Source organism: Balaenoptera physalus, assembly GCF_965194825.1.
Source record: "Balaenoptera physalus genome assembly, chromosome: 10".
Classification (NCBI taxonomy): Eukaryota; Metazoa; Chordata; class Mammalia; order Artiodactyla; family Balaenopteridae; genus Balaenoptera; species Balaenoptera physalus.
The window spans coordinates 29,033,064-29,053,493 of record NC_138889.1 but is presented as its reverse complement, the minus strand read 5'-3'; the positions used below and the strand labels follow the sequence as shown (position 1 = coordinate 29,053,493).

The 20,430-nt window shown below is 36.9% G+C and overlaps 1 protein-coding gene and 1 pseudogene across 4 annotated transcripts in view; one reads left to right on the top strand and one right to left on the bottom strand.

Moving 5' to 3' along the window:
* GUCY1A2 (guanylate cyclase 1 soluble subunit alpha 2) overlaps window positions 1-20,430 on the top strand; it is a 413,705-nt gene that overhangs the window by 11,549 nt on the left and 381,726 nt on the right. The gene's annotated exons all lie outside the window — the stretch shown is intronic.
* Window positions 4,603-16,708, bottom strand: LOC309636668 (large ribosomal subunit protein uL30 pseudogene; annotated as a pseudogene). Its single transcript has one exon. The product of its transcript is annotated as a large ribosomal subunit protein uL30 pseudogene (transcript).

Here is a 20,430-nt window from a genome sequence, read left to right as displayed (position 1 = left end):
TGCCAATGAATTTTTTTTAAAAAGGTGAAGAGAGAAAGAAACATCTAGATGGAGAATTTTTTTGCCTAGAAAGGAAGCAATAGGAGGTTCAGATATCAGATTATAGAACCTCTTCTCAAACCCTACCAAAATATGACAAATATAACAATGGTTGCTAAACTCTACATCCTTAGCCAATTAGTCTTTCTCTCATTCAGTGGCTAAGGTGGGTAGGGGTCTAGTTGAAGTCTCCAAATAAATGGTGATCCAACATTAGAAGAAATTTGAATTTGCAGAGAACTCTAGAACCAACCTATTATGAGAGGAGGCTGTCTGTGTGGAAGTCCTGAGGTAGGTTACCTTAGTTGCAAGTCCTTGAATCCACTTGACTCCTTTTCCATTCACCGTACTATATTTGTGACGTGTGAGTCTGCTGTGCCCAGTGGAGAAACTTAAAATGTTCTAAAAAAATGCTTCCATTCCTTGCTGCTTTATACCTCTGCTTCTTCATGCATGGACCCTTCAACTTAATATTGGGAGAGCATGGCTTTTCTGATTAGTTTTGTGCACACACAAACACAGACACACACATATCCAGACACATCTGTCCTGTTTTCTGTTGCTGCATATCTTCTCTATAGAATACTAAGTTATTGCTCAGACCTGAATAATGGGACTTACTGTGTTGACAGGTGATTTTGGTTTATTCTGCCTCCTTAAGACAGAGATCTATGTATGCCCATGCCTAGCAGAAAGTCTGATTTATAAAGGCACTCAATAAATGTTTGTTAAGATAATGAATAAATGATTGCATAAATTCTTGTGTAGATTATGGTGTATCTGGTAATGCTCTGCAGGCTACAGTGATTTTGTGCTGTCATATTTTAGTTGATTATTGTAACTGTTTTGTTTGTAGATATTTTTCAGACACAAATAAGTATAAAGACAGTTAAAGCATTTGTTTTAGAATGCTTTAAGATTTTAAAAAAACTCCCTTATTGGGTATTTTATTGGAGCTTCACAATAATCGTTAGATTTTTTTCCAGTTATCTTTAACTTTGGTTATTATGATTATCAGATCATGCCCATAGAGATAGTATCTATTTGGGGGAGCATATGTGCTGCCACTTATAAATGTTTTTATACTATGCAGAGACAGTATCTCTACCATGCTTTTCTGTTCATTATTATTTCAGTGCATAAGAAACGTTGTGTTACCAAACATTGTATTAAAAATCTCTACAAACCAGCACATCCACATATCTATCCTTCAGATATCATTATAGACATAATGATGTTACTGGAGGGTTAGAGTCCTTGAGAAAAGTGGTAAAGTTAGAAATTATTGATTTAAGGAATGGGGGAGAACACTGAACAGGAACATGTTAATGTATCATTGGGTATTTTTTGAGGGTCCAGCTGAGGGTGACAATAATGAATTTGTAGTCTAAACTGAGAGGATTAGTATGACTTGGAACATATTACTGGCTGTTTTTTGAGGGCCCAGCTGAGGTTGGAGATGATGAATTTGTAGCCTAAACTGAGAGGATGAGTATGACTTGGAGAGGTATAAAATGGTGAAAGTATTTATTGTATATTAAAAGGCCTATATGTCAGATCGAGTTTGAGCTGTTAGGGGGCAATTTAATGGAGGAGGGTTAGGGTTATGTCTTGGGAAATAATGAGAGTGAATGTCAAATGGGGGCAGATTGTAATACTCAAAGGCATTTCTAGCCTTCCTGTATTGGACAGAGATCTGATGTTAAGCTTATTTAATATATATCTGCGTCCTGTTCTTTCACTATTCTTTCTCATAGAATAGATGATTGGTACCGCAGGTCCCCATCTACCAGACTGATGACTGGTAACTAGCTGGTCTTTGAGAAACTCAGATCTAGCTTCTTGATTACTATATACATTATGTTTTAAAAGTTAGAACTAATACTTGAAAAATAAGAACATTCAGTTACATCATTCAATGCATTATTTATGGGCCCTAGTTGTTACACAATAAAGTTTCCATGGCTCAGACTTGGTACATTGCTTCTTGAGTATGAGAGCCTATGGGATTTAGAGTAATGGGTGGCTACCAAAACATTTCCTAATGTATTGGAAAACATAGCAGATTGTTTTTTTTATCTGAAAAGGTAAAAATTAGTTCCAGTGAATCAGTCTAAATAAACAGTCTAAATAAAACATATGCAGTATCAATTTGTGAGTAGGTGAAGTTCAATAAAGTACCCTTAAGAGTTAAACAATTTTCATTTTGTTAATCAGTCTTTGATAGTCCCAAAGACTCTCCTGTGTGTTTCAGTGCCTCAATGTCATCATTATGAGTCAGTTATCACTGTGCTATAGATGTGTGGACATCCTGGTAACTGGAGTGATTGATTGATTGATTTTTTCATTATTTTTTCCTCCAGTTTTTTTGAGATATAATGGACATACAGCACTGTATAAGTTTAAGGTGTACAGCATAATGATTTAACTTATATACATCATGAAATTATTACCACAATAAGTTTAGTGAATATCCATCATCTCATATGGATACAAAATTAAAGAAATAGAAAAAAATAATTTTTCCTTGCGATGAGAACTCTTAGGATTTACTCTCTTAACAACTTTCATATGTAACACACAGCAGTGCTAATTATATTTATCACGTTGTACATTACATCCCTAGTACTTGTTTGTTTCATAGTGATTCGATATTTCTATACATTTCAAAATGATCATCATGATAAGGCTAGTTACCATGTAAGTGGAGTGTTTTAGATAATCAAATGCTTTACAATATGAAATTTCCTCTACATAGGAGCACTAAGGAACTAAATGGTCCTTGCAGTCTGAAAGAGTTAATATGCGTGCTCAGTTTCTCCTCTTCCACCAGGCAGTCTCAGGCAATGGGAGGCAAATTAGGCATGATTTGAAAAAAAAAGGTTTTTTTGTTTTTTTTTTTTAATACATTTGTTTATTTATTTATTTATTTTTGGCTGCGTTGGGTCTTCGTTTCTGTGCGAGGGCTTTCTCTAGTTGTGGCGAGCGGGGGCCACTCTTCATCGCGGTGCGCGGGCTTTTCACTATCCTGGCCCCTCCCGTTGCGGGGCACAGGCTCCAGACGCGCAGGCTCAGCAGTTGTGGCTCACGGGCCCAGTTGCTCCGCGGCATGTGGGATCTTCCCAGACCAAGGCTCGAACCCGTGTCCCCTGCATTGGCAGGCAGACTCTCAACCACTGCGCCACCAGGGAAGCCCTGTTTTGTTTTTTTTAACTTTTAGAGTTCTGTGTATAATTTGGTTAATGTGCTTGTCTTGTTTTTTCTTGAAAAATGCCTGTTAGTGTATGTGTGTGTGCAGGATGGGTGGGGAGAAGGGCACTGGTGGACAGAGGCTACAACGTAATTAATGCTGCCTTCTGTTTTTTGTTTTAATTTTACTTTGGGGAAATAACTTTTCTGGCTCTGTTTCCCATCTCTGAAATCATATGTAATAATACTAATTTCTCACCCAAGGGTAAATATGTAGTAAAATGTGAATAGTGAACTGAAGACAATGTGTCTGTTATTAATTGCTTCGTCATGCTGCTATGCTGATTGCTTGAGGACTAAGGCATTGGTTCAGATTCCTTCACTCTCTACATTCTGGGGAAAGAACAAGTTTTAGAGTCAGACACTAACCCTGGTCATTATATTGTGAATTCTTGGATAATTCTCTATAAGGCTCATTTTCTTATTTATAAAATGAAGGTAATAATTTATAGGATTATGAAGATTAAAAGTATAATGCGTACACAGTAATTGGAATACAGTAAATGATCAATTACTTTTGGTGGCTTTCATTAACTGCTTCTTATCAGCATCTTACTGACCTGCATATTGTAAATCACATCTCCTGGTAACTTGAGTTACCTCCAGCCACATCTTTTCTAAAACCTGTAGAAATTTCCTTCTTTATGGTTGTTGCTCAGCATTCTCCTGCTTTTTATGGGAAATATTTTTTAACTATCTTGGGTGCACATTTCAGAGTTATGAAATCTCCCAGAAATTCCCTCCCAGAAATCTTAAAAATAAATGTATTCTTACTGGTCACTTGTTTATTCACTCATTCCCTTACCCCTCACATTCATTCATTCAGACAGCATTTATTTAGCAAATGAGTACTTATTGATTCATTTAGAATGCACTCAATATGCATTAAACACACACAAGAAGTGGGGCATTCAGACAGAAATTTGATATGATCCATTTGGATTTAAAAAATGTAAAACTGGGCTTCCCTGGTGGCAGAGTGGTTGAGAGTCTGCCTGCCAATGCAGGGCACACGGGTTCGAGCCCTGGTCTGGGAAGATCCCACATGCCGCGGAGCGGCTAGGCCTGTGAGCCGCAATTACTGAGCCTGCGCATCTGGAGCCTGTGCTCCGCAGCAAGAGAGGCCGCGATAGTGAGAGGCCCGCGCACCGCGATGAAGAGTGGCCCCCACTTGCCGCAACTAGAGAAAGCCCTCGAACAGAAAGGAAGACACAACAAAGCCATAAATAAATAAATAAATAAATAAATAAATAAATAAAATTTAACAAAAAATGTAAAACTGCTCTTTAAAAATTACCAAATAATGTGCATGACAGCTATTTCTGCCCCTCTTTTTCATCCTATCCCAACCTTTCCTTATTTGGCATATGGACATATGGAGGACATATGGACAAAGGAAGGGTCTGTATGTAAAAGATCAGTTGAAACTGTAATGAAGATGATGATACTAGTAATAATAACTGATGATTCACCATGTGCTGGGCACTGTACTAAATGCTCTACACATTTTATTCTATTTTCATACTCACAACGGTAATGCAGGAGTGATGCCTTACTATGGTCTACAAATACCAAGAGACTACCTCTCTGACCTCACCTCATGAACTGTAATCTACACTTACGGTTCTATAGTACACTCCTTGAACATTCCAGGAAAGTATTATCTTGCCTCAGGACTTGTATTCTATACCCCTGTGTCAGAAATAACCCCTCAGTCCAGTTCTCCACATGATTGGCCTTTTCTTGGCTTTCAGATTTCAGCTCAGTGTCACCTCATCAGACAGTAGCTCTCCCCCACCAACCATTCTCTTTAACATCATTGTTTATTTTGACCAGCACTCACTATCAGAAGTTATCTTTTTATTTACTTACTCACTTATGTATTGTCTTCCCTCACTGTAATTTAAGCTGTGCAAGGGCAGGAACCTTGTCTGAGTTGTTCATAGTGGTCTTTGTAGTGCCTAGAATAGTCCTGGCTAAAGGCAGGTTCTCAGTACCTCTTTATTGACTGAATAAACGTCATTTTGATAGAAGTCTTAGTACCTAGAAAAGAAAGAGCATAGTTAAAAAAAAAACCTTACAGGGTAGAAGAAGAATTAACATGTGTTAGGCAACTACTGGGGATCCAGCATTAAGTGTTTTCATAATATGTATCGTTGAATTTTCAAAATAATCTTATGAGAGATTGAGAGAAGTTGAGTGACTTGCCTGTGATCACAGTTAATTACTTACTGATGGAGAATAAGAGTAGAATCTTGGTCTGTTTAGCTCCAAACTCTATTTCTTCCACCATATTTGTATATTTCACCCCTCTGAGTGTGGTGGACATTGTGATGTACTGCCTAGATGCCCCTACTTTAGTAATGATGGACTTACTTCCCTAGATGCTAGGAGTGCTGCTGACAGTGACCCTCAGCTGTCAGTCTCCTATATGTATTGCCTGGACTGAAAAGAGATGCTTTGCCCAATGTCATTCCCCATTCCAGTGACTAATCAGCATATGGATATGAAGACTTGCCCCTTTTGACCTAATTCAGCCAACTTTGAAGGTAGAACTCCACGTAGGGTCAGCGGTGGTCTCCACTGCGACAGCATCACAGTCCAACTTCTTCCTCTTTCATGGGTATTGATCCCCAGAGTACCCCTTAATAAGCTTTCTGCATTCTAATCTTCTCAGAGTCTGCTTCCCAGGGAACCCTGCCTACAATAGTGTGTTTGAGAATTGTGATGACAGTAATAAAAGTGCAAAAGTCAGCAATGGGAAGGTGATATTTGGAAGGAATATAATGATAACCCTGGATTTGGATTTTTTGAATTTAGGTGCAAATGGTTGGCTCTGGACTGTGAGTTCTTTGTGAGCTTGGTGTTATTGGATCACCAGCCTCAGCACAGTGCCTGTCACATTGAAGGCAGAAGACTCAATAAATAGACTATTAAAGATTTAGCATTGGAGTTTGGGTGAGAGTTCATGGAGGTAATAGCAAATATCTTGAAAATTGACAAGCTGTCTTATTGAAAGAGAGGAAAAATAAGAAGAGTAGAGAATTGAAAAGCAGTATAGAAAAGGGAAGCAGAAGAATGTAGGTGCTAGGATGCTTTTTTGTTTGTGTGGTGGGAGGTGACTGGAGAGCAGCTGGAAGCAAGTGTTGTAATGGTTGATATTTGAAAAATGATGTGAATTTAAGACTGGTACTTTCAAACCCAGTATGAATGAGGTTTCTGGTGGCCTTCAGAAGTGATGTCAGTCGTGCAACTGAGAAGGAAACCTGTTTAATGAGATTTAAAGAGAGAATATATGATGAGTAAACAAAGGATATCATGGGCATAAATTTGTCTTCCAAGACATTTGGCAATACAAGTAAAGAGAGGTAGTTGGCAGGACCTGTGAGGCCAAATCAAAGTTTATTAAAGAAATGGAAATTCATGTTTGAAGGTAACAGAGTAGTCAAAAAAGCTGTAGATGGATGAGATAAATAGGCTTTGGGAAAGGATAGCATTGATTTAGAGCCATTCTGTAGCTCCTTTGCCAAAAGTAAGGATACTTATTTCTCTGTACCTAAGGGGAATACAATATAGCATAGTAGGAGTACAGTGCAAAGACAGTTATCAGATTTTGGTTTTATTTATGCCTAATTTATCACAATCTTATCTTGATTTTATCACTATAACTCATTGGTCAGTAATTTTGTCAAATTTAAATTGCAGTTCTCTAGGTATACCTTAGCTGTGGCAGCTACACTGACCATGGGATGTCAAATGAGGTCTGAAATGTTAGTAATTCATTCTTCAGAAATTTTGTATTTAAACCATGAAGTGTACATTTTTGGGTATATTCCATTGTAAATCACTTTTTGAAAACTTCAGATTTACTCTTATTCTTCTAAAGATAAGACTTTGTAAATTGATTTATGCTTGTACTAGCTTGTTCTCTTTTAGTTTTAAAGGTAATTTGAGATACATATTTTATGTATAGAACCCATATTCTTACCATCTCTGTGTCTGATATGACTTTGTTTAGCATTGGACCTCTTTTTGACATTGATGAAAAAGTCACTAAAGGAAGGAATCTTGAGGTATTAGGAGCCAAATGAATAGGACTCTATTTTGTTATACTGAATATATTTTACACAGTTGAAAGGTGGTGTGGAAGGCAAAGTAAGGCCAAACAAGACATACGCAATCAAACGGCGCTTCTTGGCCCTCTCCCTTTTCTTTTCTGGGGGAATTTTACTCAATTTCAGCAAGCAAGGATTTTTTCTATTTTTATATACTTCCAAATCCCACGTCTACTAGTGCCTGGCATGTGGTAGCTGATTAGTAAGTATTTGTTAAATGATTAAATTTAGAGTGAATATAAAGATATTTATTCTAACTATACTATACAACTATACTAACTATACTACACAAATAAGAAAGAAGTAGGGTGATAAATACAAATGCATTTTAGAAAAATAAAATCAGTAACAGGAACAACAAAATAGACAAAACATATACAAATGTAAATAATTATTATATCCTATTATCCTTTATTCCTTCATCATATATTTACTATATACCCTCTATACATGCTTGACTTTATTGTGTCCTGAGCCAAAATATAAGATCTATGGAGCACAAAATGGCTCTAGTCATCTGCAGGGTTAAAAAATAAAAAGTATTTTATTGGATTTTTATCCAGTATTTTACTGGATTTTCCTTAAATACTCTTGTAATATGCTACACGAGTCAACTTACATTCTATATTAGGAAGTAGGAATAAATTTTTTCTACATGATCTAAATATATATATTTTTAAAAATTAACATTAGTTTATTAAACAGATATTTGTTGTTGGCCTTTTCTGTGCCAGGAATTTGAGATGTCTCAATTATAGAAAATACTTACAATCTGTGCTCCCCACTGCCCCCGTCTCCTCCCTTACCATTTTTTCTTGTCATTCTGTTGCAAACATTTCAGGGATAAAATTTAAGAAAGATTTTATCTTTCTTCCAACCTCTTTTTTGTATAAAGTTTTCCCAAGGGAAAGCAAGAACTTTTGGAAGAAAAATTCATATTACACCAACAGCAAATTTAGGGAGTACCTGTTGCTGCACTAGTGAGAAGCCTGTCATCTCAATTTAGTAAGTTTCTGTGGATCTCAACAAAAGAAAAATATATCTCTTTTAATGCCTGTTGACCAAATTCTCAGTGCAGGGTTACTCTGAGCTTGTCTTCCAATTTCATTTTTTCCTTGTGTGATTGGTTTAATTTGCATATGGGAGATAATTTGATTTTTGAATGTTGTCTTACAAATATTTGGTTTCTAACTTAAGGAATTTATTTGTTTTCAGAAAGGAAAGAATGCAGAGACCCTTACAAATTGTATTTTTATCATATATTTACAGATATAACCCTGAGTTTACTTTAATAGCATTTTTGAAATCTATATGTTTATCTGTCTATCGATCGATCGATCTGTCTATTATTGATTATATAGGTCAGAAAAGAAATGACTCTGTCTGATTCTGAATTTAAAAATTTAATTCAGTAGAAATCTGGAGTAGGTATACTTACTCTCTTTGTGTCTTTTTAAAAAAATTGCCACAGTAATGAAAATGTCTTTTGCCTCCTTAACAAAGAATCTGCCTCCAAAGGCATTTACTGTAAGCAGTGATAATGATGAGAAGATTATGTTGTAATGGAACAGACTGAGGGAAAGAATAAATTTTAGCTACATATTACTGTAATTCCATTTGAAACTTCAGGCAGATATGAGGAAGTTTCTAGTGTGGTTGCTGGTGAAGAATGATTTATTGTTTCCTCCTGATATAAAGATCAATAAACACTTTGTAGACATGACATCATTTGCAAGCTATAAAGCCTCCCTTTTTTTTCCCCTCTTATGTTAACTCATTGCCATTATAAACACATTTCAAAGAAAACCAATCTTTCCTTTTGTTCTGAATTAAGTTCTTTCTCCAAAAGCATGCTTGCAAAGTACAAACCTAACTTTCCTGCTGAAAGAGAATGGGTGAGATTCTTCCACAGCTTGCAAGGGGCTAACTGTGAGAATTGTGGTGTGTGAGGCTGCTGCCTGCTGGTTGTTTAATCACGTAAGCAGTTGTCTCCTTATTCAGCTGCATTCTTGGGATGGGAGTGGGGGAGGATGGAGGAAATAAAATACTACTTTAAGTTGTAAATGTAATTTTCCACCATTAACTTAGCATTCTTGACTACTGAGAAATATCTCAGTCTCAAATACATAGTTAACATAGATACCCAGTTATTTTGATTATAGCAATGGGATATATTAATCAATGGCATTAAGATGACTGTAATGAAATTAACAATTCCATTGGATATGTAGTTGGAAAAAGCATTTTACTACAAGTTACCCCAAGAGACATAATTTTTCAAAGAATACACTTTCATTTTTCAAAGAATACACTTGCAAATACAGGTCAATGAAAATGTTACAGTTATAAAACTATAAAATATGAATCTAAAAGTAAGATCAGAACAACAATTTTTAGCCATTAGATAAGGTATTCAGCCACTTTATGTGATCTATAAGTCAAATCAAGATATGCCTGTCTAGAAACATCTTAAAAACCTAAAGTAACAAAGTTTATTATTTTGCTCTTCCAGAGTAACTAGTAGAAACAAAAGCAAAGTCATATCAATGTCAAGCATATCACAGTTTCTGCCTTGGCATTTTATACTCGTGTAAACTCTGATATATTATGAATTAAGTTTGAGAAAAAATTGTAAATTATTTACTTTTGGTAGTCCTTATTCTCAATCTCTCTCTCCCCCCTCCCCATCTCTATCTCTATCTCTATCTCTTTCTCTATCTCTATCTCTATCTCTATCTCTCTTGATTCCTATAGCAAAACCCCTTGCCACAAAAATCTGCTATGAGTCTCTCCCACCAGACAAATTGGACTATGTGCATTTTACATACCTTATGTTAAATTATTAATTGAAAAGTACTTCTTTTTATTTTAAGCGCCTTTGCAGGAGTGAAAAGTAAGTTTTGGAGAGAGCCTTGAGGGGATGGATAGGATGGGGATAGCTCTCTTGGTGCTCCTAAAATCAAATTTGGTGTCTGGCTCCACAATGCTCTGACATATATTGACGACTATATGGAAATGTGTATGTCTGGGCACTTCTTACACAGCTGTATGAAGATCTCTGTAGACACAGTAAATTATTTAATATATTTGGTCTGTATGAATGATGTAGATATATTGGTGGACAAAAACAAAATAATAATATATAGCACCTTTGATTATGTGGCATTATACTTATTAATTTTATATCATAAACTATTTTCTGTTACTTTTAAGAACTATTACTGCTACTTCAGGGTTCATTTAAAAGAAGACCCATAGGACTAAATTGGGCTTATGTTGTCCTTATATTTTGTAATGCCTAGAGATTCCAGAGACTTGTTACTTAAATGAATAATTTATGGATTAATATGTATTATGCCAATTATTGATGCCCCTGCACTAAATTTGCCTTGGAAATTCCAATTAAGAGCCCTTATGCATGCAAGGAAATTAAAATGATTTTTTAAGACTGAAAAATAGTGAATGATATCTAATTAGTACCTTGTTCCTAAGCATCATATCATTAAAACTGTCTGTTGTTTGGTGTGAATATGTGTACATGATTTGTGTGGGTCAACATTTGATATTTGTATAGCTGAATGCCAGAGCAAGATATTTAAAACTCTTGTAGTATTCTAGAAAGAATTTGAGAAAAAAAATACTGTGCCAGAAACATTTCCCCTCTTCTGTAGGCAACTGTTCTTACATCATTTTACTCTCTGCCCCTTTTCCCCTAATCTTCTGTTAGGTAGTTAAGACAAACAAATGGCTAAGAAATACTACATAGATAAAAATTTGGTTCTAATGTGAGCAAGTTTAATGTTCTTTGCTGGAGGTCTTCTACAATGACCTCTATATCAATTCACATTATTATAACCAATTTTGTGATAAATGGCTTATTTTGATTAGTTAGTTTTTAGTGTGAGCAGATTTGAAGAGAATTTTGAAAAACCAGGAGCTTTCACCAGATATATTTTTTAACATCTAAAAACACGAAACATTAGTGACATCATTTTTTTCTTCTTGATTTTCCCCACTTCAGGACTATGAGAGAATGATGTGCTAACCTATACTTTCCATACAGAAAAACCACAAGAAATAAGTGATATCTATTTAAAGCTTACAAAGCATGTTTTATAATACTCATTTTGTCACCGTAATTCACTCAGGAAATGTATGAAGTAAGGAGGTCCAATTTAAAGATGGGGAAACCGAAGCTCAGAGGGGAACAGTAACTTGCCTAAAGTCAAGAAGCTTGTAACCACCTATTTTAGTGCCTGGTTTTCCTGTTTCAGGTCCTAAGCTCTTTTCACCATGATGTGACTTTCAACATGTCCATGAATTGTTCAATAAAGCAATTTAGCAATATACAATATTGTTCACATAGATTCCTTATTTCCTATTTTGCTTCCCATATGTTTCATACTTTGTGACTTGCAAATGGTGGCTGATAGCAATTTCCTGCTGGTTTTCTTGAACCTTACCTCCTGTCACCAACTGTTTAGTTCCTGACTGTGCTGTGAGTTCATATAATATAGACCTGTGTTAGAAATGACAAAGAGTTCTTTCTTCATCAGGGCTCTGTCTCTAGGCTGACCTAGTTTGCCTGTCCACTGTCATGTTTGTATGCTCCAGGCTCCCATGGGTGAGGCAGCTATGAACGGAGTGACAAAAGCTACCCTCACTGCCAACAGCTTAACTTATGCTGCAGAGTCTGGGGACAGCAAAGACATTACTAGTCATATGATTTCCGAATATGAAGGAAGTCATGATTATCATAGAAATAGTTATGTTCGTAAGGGTATACATTTCTCTTCACAGATCATATATAATTATGCTGTAATTAAATAATTTACTAGAAGGAATGAGGAAGCAATACAATAGATATTATACAATGGAGTGATACATAGGTTAAAAAATGTGCTCAGGTAGAGTTAAATGAAAAAAATAAGACTTTTGATGTCATGAAGAATTAGTATTCTTTGACTTGCATATTTTTTCTGGAAAGAAATGTGATTATTCTGTACCTCTAGCTTAGGAATGTAGTTCATCATAAACATTGATGACATGGCAGTCATTATTTGCCAAACATCTGCCTAGTAAGCAGATTTCATATCTGTTTGGATCATCAGGTTATAGTCAACACTAGATCTGATTATATTTAGACCCTTGTTGAGTTTTATCTTCCAGGAGAGGTTGAAGCAGTAGAGCTGAGCAGGACAATCCCTGGGTAGTATTTTGATGGTTTCGGCATATTTCAGCGTCTGAAACTTTTAAACTCCAAGGACTTGGGCTTCTCTGAGTCCTGAAATCAGACTCTTAGCCACTGACTGGCTAAACAAAATGTCCATGGCACTTTGGTTGGCGTCTGAATGACAGTTTACTTTTTTAAAGTGAGCAATAACTGTGAAATGAAGCTTAGTACTCAAAGTCTGCATGGTCAGCACTTTTCTTACCTATTCAGGCTACGTGAGGAGCCAAGTCATAACCAAAAGTTTGCTTTAATCCATGGAGAGCCAGAGCAAAATGAATTTCATGCCAAATTCTTTAATCCAGTTTAAGGGTCTATCTGGTTGTAGAGAAGGCCTTGACAATGAGACCTGATGATCCATATTCATTCATGAGACTCTCATTTTAGTTAAGATGGTTGAAGAATTTTCCTTACCTTAAGAATAATTTATCTCAATGTGATAGAGGACCAGTATGCCCTTGAACAGTATTAGAGGTAATGTTTCATAAACTATTCTCCTCCCTTCTCTTTCGTATGGGTTGCCCTCTCTAACTTCACCCACTTTCTATTGCTCAGTAGCCTACTTTGTCTGGAGCTATACCATGGCTGGTATTTGAAGGTAATTCCCATTCACCCATTTACAAACTATTGTTTAAGCTGGTGCATTTAGGGTTAACAAAACATTTCCCTGTTTTATGAGTTAGTTTTATAACTTAACTGTCAAACAGAAATATCACTTCCCTCATTTCCAGGCTCTTGTTGGGAAACACCTCACTGTAACTTCCAGGTACTGGAAACAATAGGGAATTCTTTGGAAATGCTCAAGTGGAGGCTGCAAAGATATTTTAAAAGGCTAGAAATTATTTCCTGACATGAAGGTCATTGCTAAACCTGACTTGAAATGGCACTAATTAGCTTGGCAGCATATAATTGGCATCTTTGGGCTATGAGGCATGCCTGGCAACAGTCCTAGGCATTAGACATAGTCAGTTTAGTTCAATTTAACAATTTTTTGACTAGTTCCTCATCAAGAGATTTTTGCATAGAATTAACATATAACACATATTTGTATACTACTTCATAGTTTTATTTCATTTGGTGCTTACACCAACCCTGAGAAACAGTTATGCTAGGAATTCCCCTATCTTATAATATAGGTAATAGAGGTTCAGAAAAATAAATGCTGTATCCAAAATTATACAGTCTAGGGCTTCCCTGGTGGCGCAGTGGTTAAGAATCTGCCTGCCAATGCAGGGGACACGGGTTCGAGCCCTGGTCTGGGAAGATCCCACATGCCACGGAGCAACTAAGCCCATGAGCCACAACTACTGAGCCTGCGCGTCTGGAGCCTGTGCTCCACAACGGGAGAGGCCGCGACAGTGAGAGGCCTGCGCACCGCGGTGAAGAGTGGCCCCCGCTCGCCGCAACTGGAGAAGGCCCTTGCACAGAAACGAAGACCCAACACAGCCAAAAATAAATAAATAAATAAATAACAAAATTATACAGTCTAGCTAAGACTTAATTATCCCTTTCAACTGTAACCTTTTCTGCCTTGGTAAATATAGAACATTGTATTTCAGTTTAGAGGAGCAGATTAAAAGCTTGGCTTTTGGAGGCAGTCAGATATAGATCAGACACTTAATAGACTTAGATACTTACTACCTAAGTGACTTCGGGCAAGTTTTTTTTTAACTTCTCTGGGTTCAATTTTCACATTTATAAAATTGGGGTAAGACTTCTTCCTCTCTTACAGGATTTTTGTGAGGATTAAATGAGTTGGGGCATGTAACGTGTTGGACCAATTGTTTGACACTTAGCACTCAACTTCTATTACAGTGTTGAATCCAGAAAGCTTGCTCTTATTTCACTTTGTAGACTGAGTCAGCCCTGTGCCATCTGTGAGGTCCTGTTTGGTTTAAGGGTTTAGGGCTGAAGTCATGTTTCTCCAAAGGTCTGCAATAAAGCAATATCAGTTTTCCTGAGATGTCTAGAAGCGGTACCATCTTGTCTCATAGTCAGGATTTTTATTCAGACAGCCAAGTTGGCCAAGATGGTGACCAGGAAAGCATGTTTCTCCTGAAGTTTCCCTATTAAGAAGTTAATGATCCTACCAGAACTATTTAAATAACAACATTTTCAAATTTGGGGAAACAATTTTCAACATCGTTTTCATATCTATTACAGAAAAAAATAAAAGGAAATAAGGGATTTCAGTTAGGTACATAGAATAACTTACTAATGGTCACCAAAGTGAGATAAATTACCAATGGAGGCAGCAGCCTTGTGGAAGAAATAGCATAGGAGACCTAAGTTCTTGTCTAGTTGATGTCTCTTTCCAGCATGTAGCTGAGGCAAAACACTTTAACCTCTCTGAATCTCAGCATTTTCATCTGTAAAATGTGGATAATTATATCTGAGACTTACAAGGTTGTTGTGAATATATAATGAGATGAAGGAAAGAAAGTAATTTGTAAACTGTGAAGTGTTATACAAACTGAAGGTGGTGTTATTATTTTCTGGTGTTCGTTGAAAACAGAAATTCTTAGATTACTTAAATGTGCTCTTGCCTGAGGTGGAGAAGAACTAATAAATATCCCTTTGAATCTGTTTCAGTTCAAAGAATATGTTTTCAGATTAAATCAGTATTGATGGTGTTAGGTCTTGTCAAATTGAAATTCAATGGCTCATTTGGAAGGGCATTAAAAAATAACAAAGGGGAAGATATTTGTAAAGCAAAGATATTTTGTATAGAAAGACTTCATTATCACATTGAGTATATGTTAAATATATTCAGTTTAAAATCAATAATTAAATGGTAATGAACACTGTGCTCTGCTAATTAGTACTTTTTTTTTTTTTTTTCACAGCAGACAACCGAGCATTGTTTTTGTGCACTTCTTTCTAATTGTATTTCAAGTTCTTTCCAAAACAAGGCCCTTAGATACCCCAGGCTCAATATGCCCCTGGGCCTGGTCCTCTGCTGTCTTGTATTCATGTGTGGGTACTCGTTTGTTCACCAACATTAAATCCCAGGATAGGTGTGATAAAACAGGACTCCCTCCTCCATGGCACAAGTCCTTTGCTGGTTTCAGAGGTGGATGGCGGTCTTTGCAGAAAACACACAGGAACTTTTTCTTGGAACTGAAGTGGGATGAAAAGTGCCTGCCCTGAACATCACCGTCTTTTCCCTGACCCTTCCCCTCCAGTTTCTGCAGATACAGCAGAAAATAATCTGGCTTGAAGATACTGGGTAACAATTCCATAAAACAAAAACACATGATTCCAATGCACTGTGCTTTCCGATATGCTGGGTTTAGTTCAGCTGCCGGATGAGCTGATTGATGCGTTCACCCCGATAGCCAGGTGAGCCCACTTCCTTGAGGAAGCCCACTCTATTCTTGGTAGCGTGATGGGCCACTGAGAGTTGGAAAGGGCGCAAGAACCCTGAGATCACCTGAAAATTCTTCCCCGGGAAGGCAATTTCGTGAATGAGGTCTTCCAAGCAAATGACACCAAACTTCCCCAGGTGCTCCTCAATCACTGTGTTGTCTGTCAAAGGGATGATTTTATTCTTGACCTTGGCTTGTCCACGTTTCAAGATGAGTTCCCGAACTGACTTCAAATTTGGAAATCCCCAGGTCACATAAGGTTCCACTATACGAAGCGTTTTTATGGTTTGAGGAGTTACTTGCATAAAGACACCACTGAAATCTTGTTCAGGCGAAGTCTTGCAATGGGTCCTCTGCACCAGTAAACTCACCCCATTAATCCTTTCGATGCATAAAACAAAGGCCAAGGAATGTTTATCCGGCACTTCCAAGCCGCGAGGTTTCACTTCTAGTCGTCTGAGTCGCACCCTGTCACGTAGCTGCCGCCAGGAATCATGTAGGAACCATTCTAGTCGCTTAAACTTGATCTCTTTTCCTTTCCTCTGCTCCTTCCTTTGCAAAAGCGCCTGCTTTGCCTGGGTGGCTTTCAGAGCTTGATAAGCCTTCCTCTTTTTCAGGAGATTTTCTGGAACCAAAGGGATCTTTTTTCTTGGCTCTTCCTGTGCCATCTTTCCAACTCTAGAATTTACTTCTAATAAGGCCAAGGTTATCAGTTTGAATCCCGTTGTGGGTCAATTAGCATAATGTCAGCCTTCACCCTAAGCTTTCATGAGGTCACTCAAATGTGTACCTATGTTCACAAGAAGAATAAAAGTGGAGATTGGACGAAATCGTGCAGATTTTCAACCAGTATGTATAGAACTATATATTATAATGTATCTCCAACTTTTTTTTTTTCTTTTCGCATACTTATCATTTTTGTTTTTTGTAGTTAATTGTCTGGACTACCAATTTTGTTTAGGAAATTACTGGTGTAGTTCATAGATGATATTCCAAGTTTCCTGAAAGGTGGTTTAATCTCTTGTACGTTCTAACCCTCTGTTTACAAGTGCTAACTTTGCAATGCTTTACTTCAAATGACCCTGAGAACTATGAACTTCTTATACGTGTTTTTTAGATGGGAAAATGGAGGCATTTTTTTCCCAAGGATTTTTACTCCCAGGTGAAGAGATTTTGGCTAATTTTATAAAAAGGTCAGTAGCACAGCTGGGCTTGAAATACAGAGGTCCTGACTCAAAGTTCTATATTTAATTTGCAGTGTTTTTTTTCCTTTTTGGCTTATATATAGTAAGTTTAGTCAAAGGCTGGGAAAATTCATATTATGCCTGGATCTTTAGCAAGACTGACAATTACTACAATTACATGTCTTTCAGAAGTACCTATGTTGGTTATTTGACGTGACTTAATTTGATCCATTGGTGTCTACAGGCCTACCCATAAAGATAAGGTATCTAACATTATAATTTTGATCACTTTAAGTGAAGAAATTTGGCATATCATATCCTTATAAGCAAAATGCTCTTATGTTACAAAGAAAGTAGAGATCTTTGGATTGTGATTTGGAGGATGATGAAAAGGTTCCTTGCTCCCTAATTTATCTCTCACTGACCCTCCTATTTACCAAAATACCACCTTTAGTGGTTCAGACCATCTTATATAAAGTAGGAAAGCCCAGTTATACCATCATTTACCTTAGTAAGGATTGAGGATCAAGTTTTTTAAGTAGGATTCCTCCTGAGTACCATCTGGGGTCAGGGTACTAAGAGGATTCCAAATTTTGATGAAGGAAGGAAAGAGAATATGCAATGATGATTTTTGGAGACCTATTCTGGGAGTTTAGATGATGGTGGTGGGGATTTGTCCTATCAGATGGAATGTAACTAAACTGGACTCTCAGAGGGTAGGGAAGAGGGTGAGGGAAAGCTAAGCATGGGAAAGTGAAAGTGTATCTAAGACAAGATATTCATGATTTTTACTTATGGTATTGTTTGTGTACATATGTTTAAAGAACATTAAGTGTGTTGTCAAGAACCAAACAATTAATTTGAATCCATGTGATTCTTCATTTTTATGCTGACATTAAAAAAATGCTTTCTTATTATGGAAGTTTCCTAGGGGAAAATACGCTCTTTTTGTAAAGGAGGGCTTCTAATCTCTCTAACTTTGATTCTTTTTTAGTCAAATGGTGATAATATCAATCTAACTATTTCATTGGATTGGTGCAAAGATCGATTGGGATAATATGCATTAAAAACATGAAATGTAAAGTGCTCAACCAAATACAGGGTGTTAAAATTTATGTGCAGTACAGGTTGGAGATTAAGTGCTTGGATTCTGGAACAGACTACCTGAGTTTCAACCCTGGCTTTGTCTCTTTTTACCTGTTTGACGTAGGACAACTTAAACTTTCTGTGTCTCAGTTTTCTAATCTGTAAAATAATAACCTACCTCATAATGTTAATGTGAAGATCAAAGGAGTTAATATACGTAATGGGCTTAAAGCAGTGCCTTGCATAGTTTAAATGCAACAATCGTATTAACTGTTGCATTGTTATGTATGTGTCAGTACAAAATTGAATACTGACATAAGTGCATGGGAGTGAACTACTTGGAAATGCTTCAAGAATATAGTTCTCTGTTTACCTAACAAATCATACTTAACTATGAGCTATTAGTGGAACTGTGTTGATTTAGCAGTTATGTGTGAACATCTTTCAGAAGCTTGCTTCTTTTGATATTTGAGTAAAGAAACTACTCTCATTAATGCTGACTTATTCAGGTAACTTTTATAGAGTATTGGTCTTGATCATCATGTTTATATCTTACATGAAAGGTTTTCAACCCTGACTAACATTAGAAGCAAATGGGTCCCCCAGTTGTATTGGAAAGTTTGGGGGTGGCACTCAGGCATTGGTATTTTTTTAAAAGCTCCCCAGGGGATTTTAATTTGTAGGTAGAGTTGAAAATCACTGGCCTAGAGCAATAGTAATTAAATATATATCCATATCATTTAGTTTCTGACATTGAAATATAATTTTTTCATACTTAAATAAATAAAATGACATGGCTATTTATGGATGTTTCTTTAAAGGCAGACCTATTGTTTCCATTAATTCTGTAGCTTATGGTTTTGTGTTATAAAGCAGAAATGAGAAGTTTATTTGTTTTTAAATTATCTGTGGATTTTTATTTGTTTGTTTTTGGCATGATGAAGGCTGTATACATTTGAAAAATATATAGGATCACAGAATAGTAAAGGTGAGAGGGACCCTCAAAGCATCTAGTAGAAAGATTGCACACTTTGAAGCCAGTCCTGGCTTGCAGTGACTGATTCACTTACGAGCTATATGATCTTGGGCTACTTACTTAATCAATCTGAGCCACGACTTCACCTCTGTAGAATTGAGATCTATGTGTACTTTGTACGATGACAACTGCATTTCATGTGATACACACACACACACACACACACACGCACGCACACATCTTGACTCCCTGACTCCTGCCTAAGCCCCATACCGTCTGGTGCAGATATCTAGAGCAGGGACTGTGTGGGAGCCTCTGCAGGGCTGTCTGAGCTTGAAGGGCAAGTTGCTGAGAACTGCTTCCTCCCACTACTCAGGGATCCTTTCTCTGGCTCTTTTTGGATTATTTCATGGCTGGCTGTTTGGATCCCATGACTTTTCATGAGTATAACATTTAGCCTGTGGGGGTCAGTCACTGCTAAGTAGAGTGAAGCTGTTAATGAGACTAGAGATGAAGATGGCTTCTTGTTGCCACATGATGGAAGCTTTGGGTACTGCCTCTTTGAGCCCTAGACAATACATGTTTGGGACACAGATGACTGCTTTCTCTTTCCAGCTGTCTTCCTGTCCATTGCTTCTTTGTGTTGAGTAGAGACAGTAGGAAGCCACTATCTCTTAGTTTCGGGGAAGGAGAGAAAAAATTAGACTTCTTTGATTTTCTTTTGTATGATAGGGACAGTGGATTTTGTCTCCTTCCCAACCCTTGTCTTTCAGATCCTGTAGCATATGGCTATAAACATATTAGATCATCCAGCTCTCCTGTTGCACATTCTTTATGTCATAAGAAGGAGGTTCATGGGTTGTTTCTAATTAGTTATAAAGCATAATGCCTGAAGTCTTCATCTTAGCTATGGTGCATCAATGTCCTTCCCATGTATAGGCCTGGATTTAGGTCTATTCTCAATCTTACTTCTGAGAATTCTGCTTTTGTCACCATCTCTCTGGACTGATCTGAAGGTTTCATTGGAAATATTTATAAATTCAGCTACCATTTTCCTATTTTTCCCTCAGCTGGAATAGGCACCATCTTCTCATTATTAGTATTAGTGGTAAGTCTATTGATTTTTTTAGCTGATGAGGATCTTGAAACATTACACTTGTGGGGTGGGTGTTCTAACATAAAC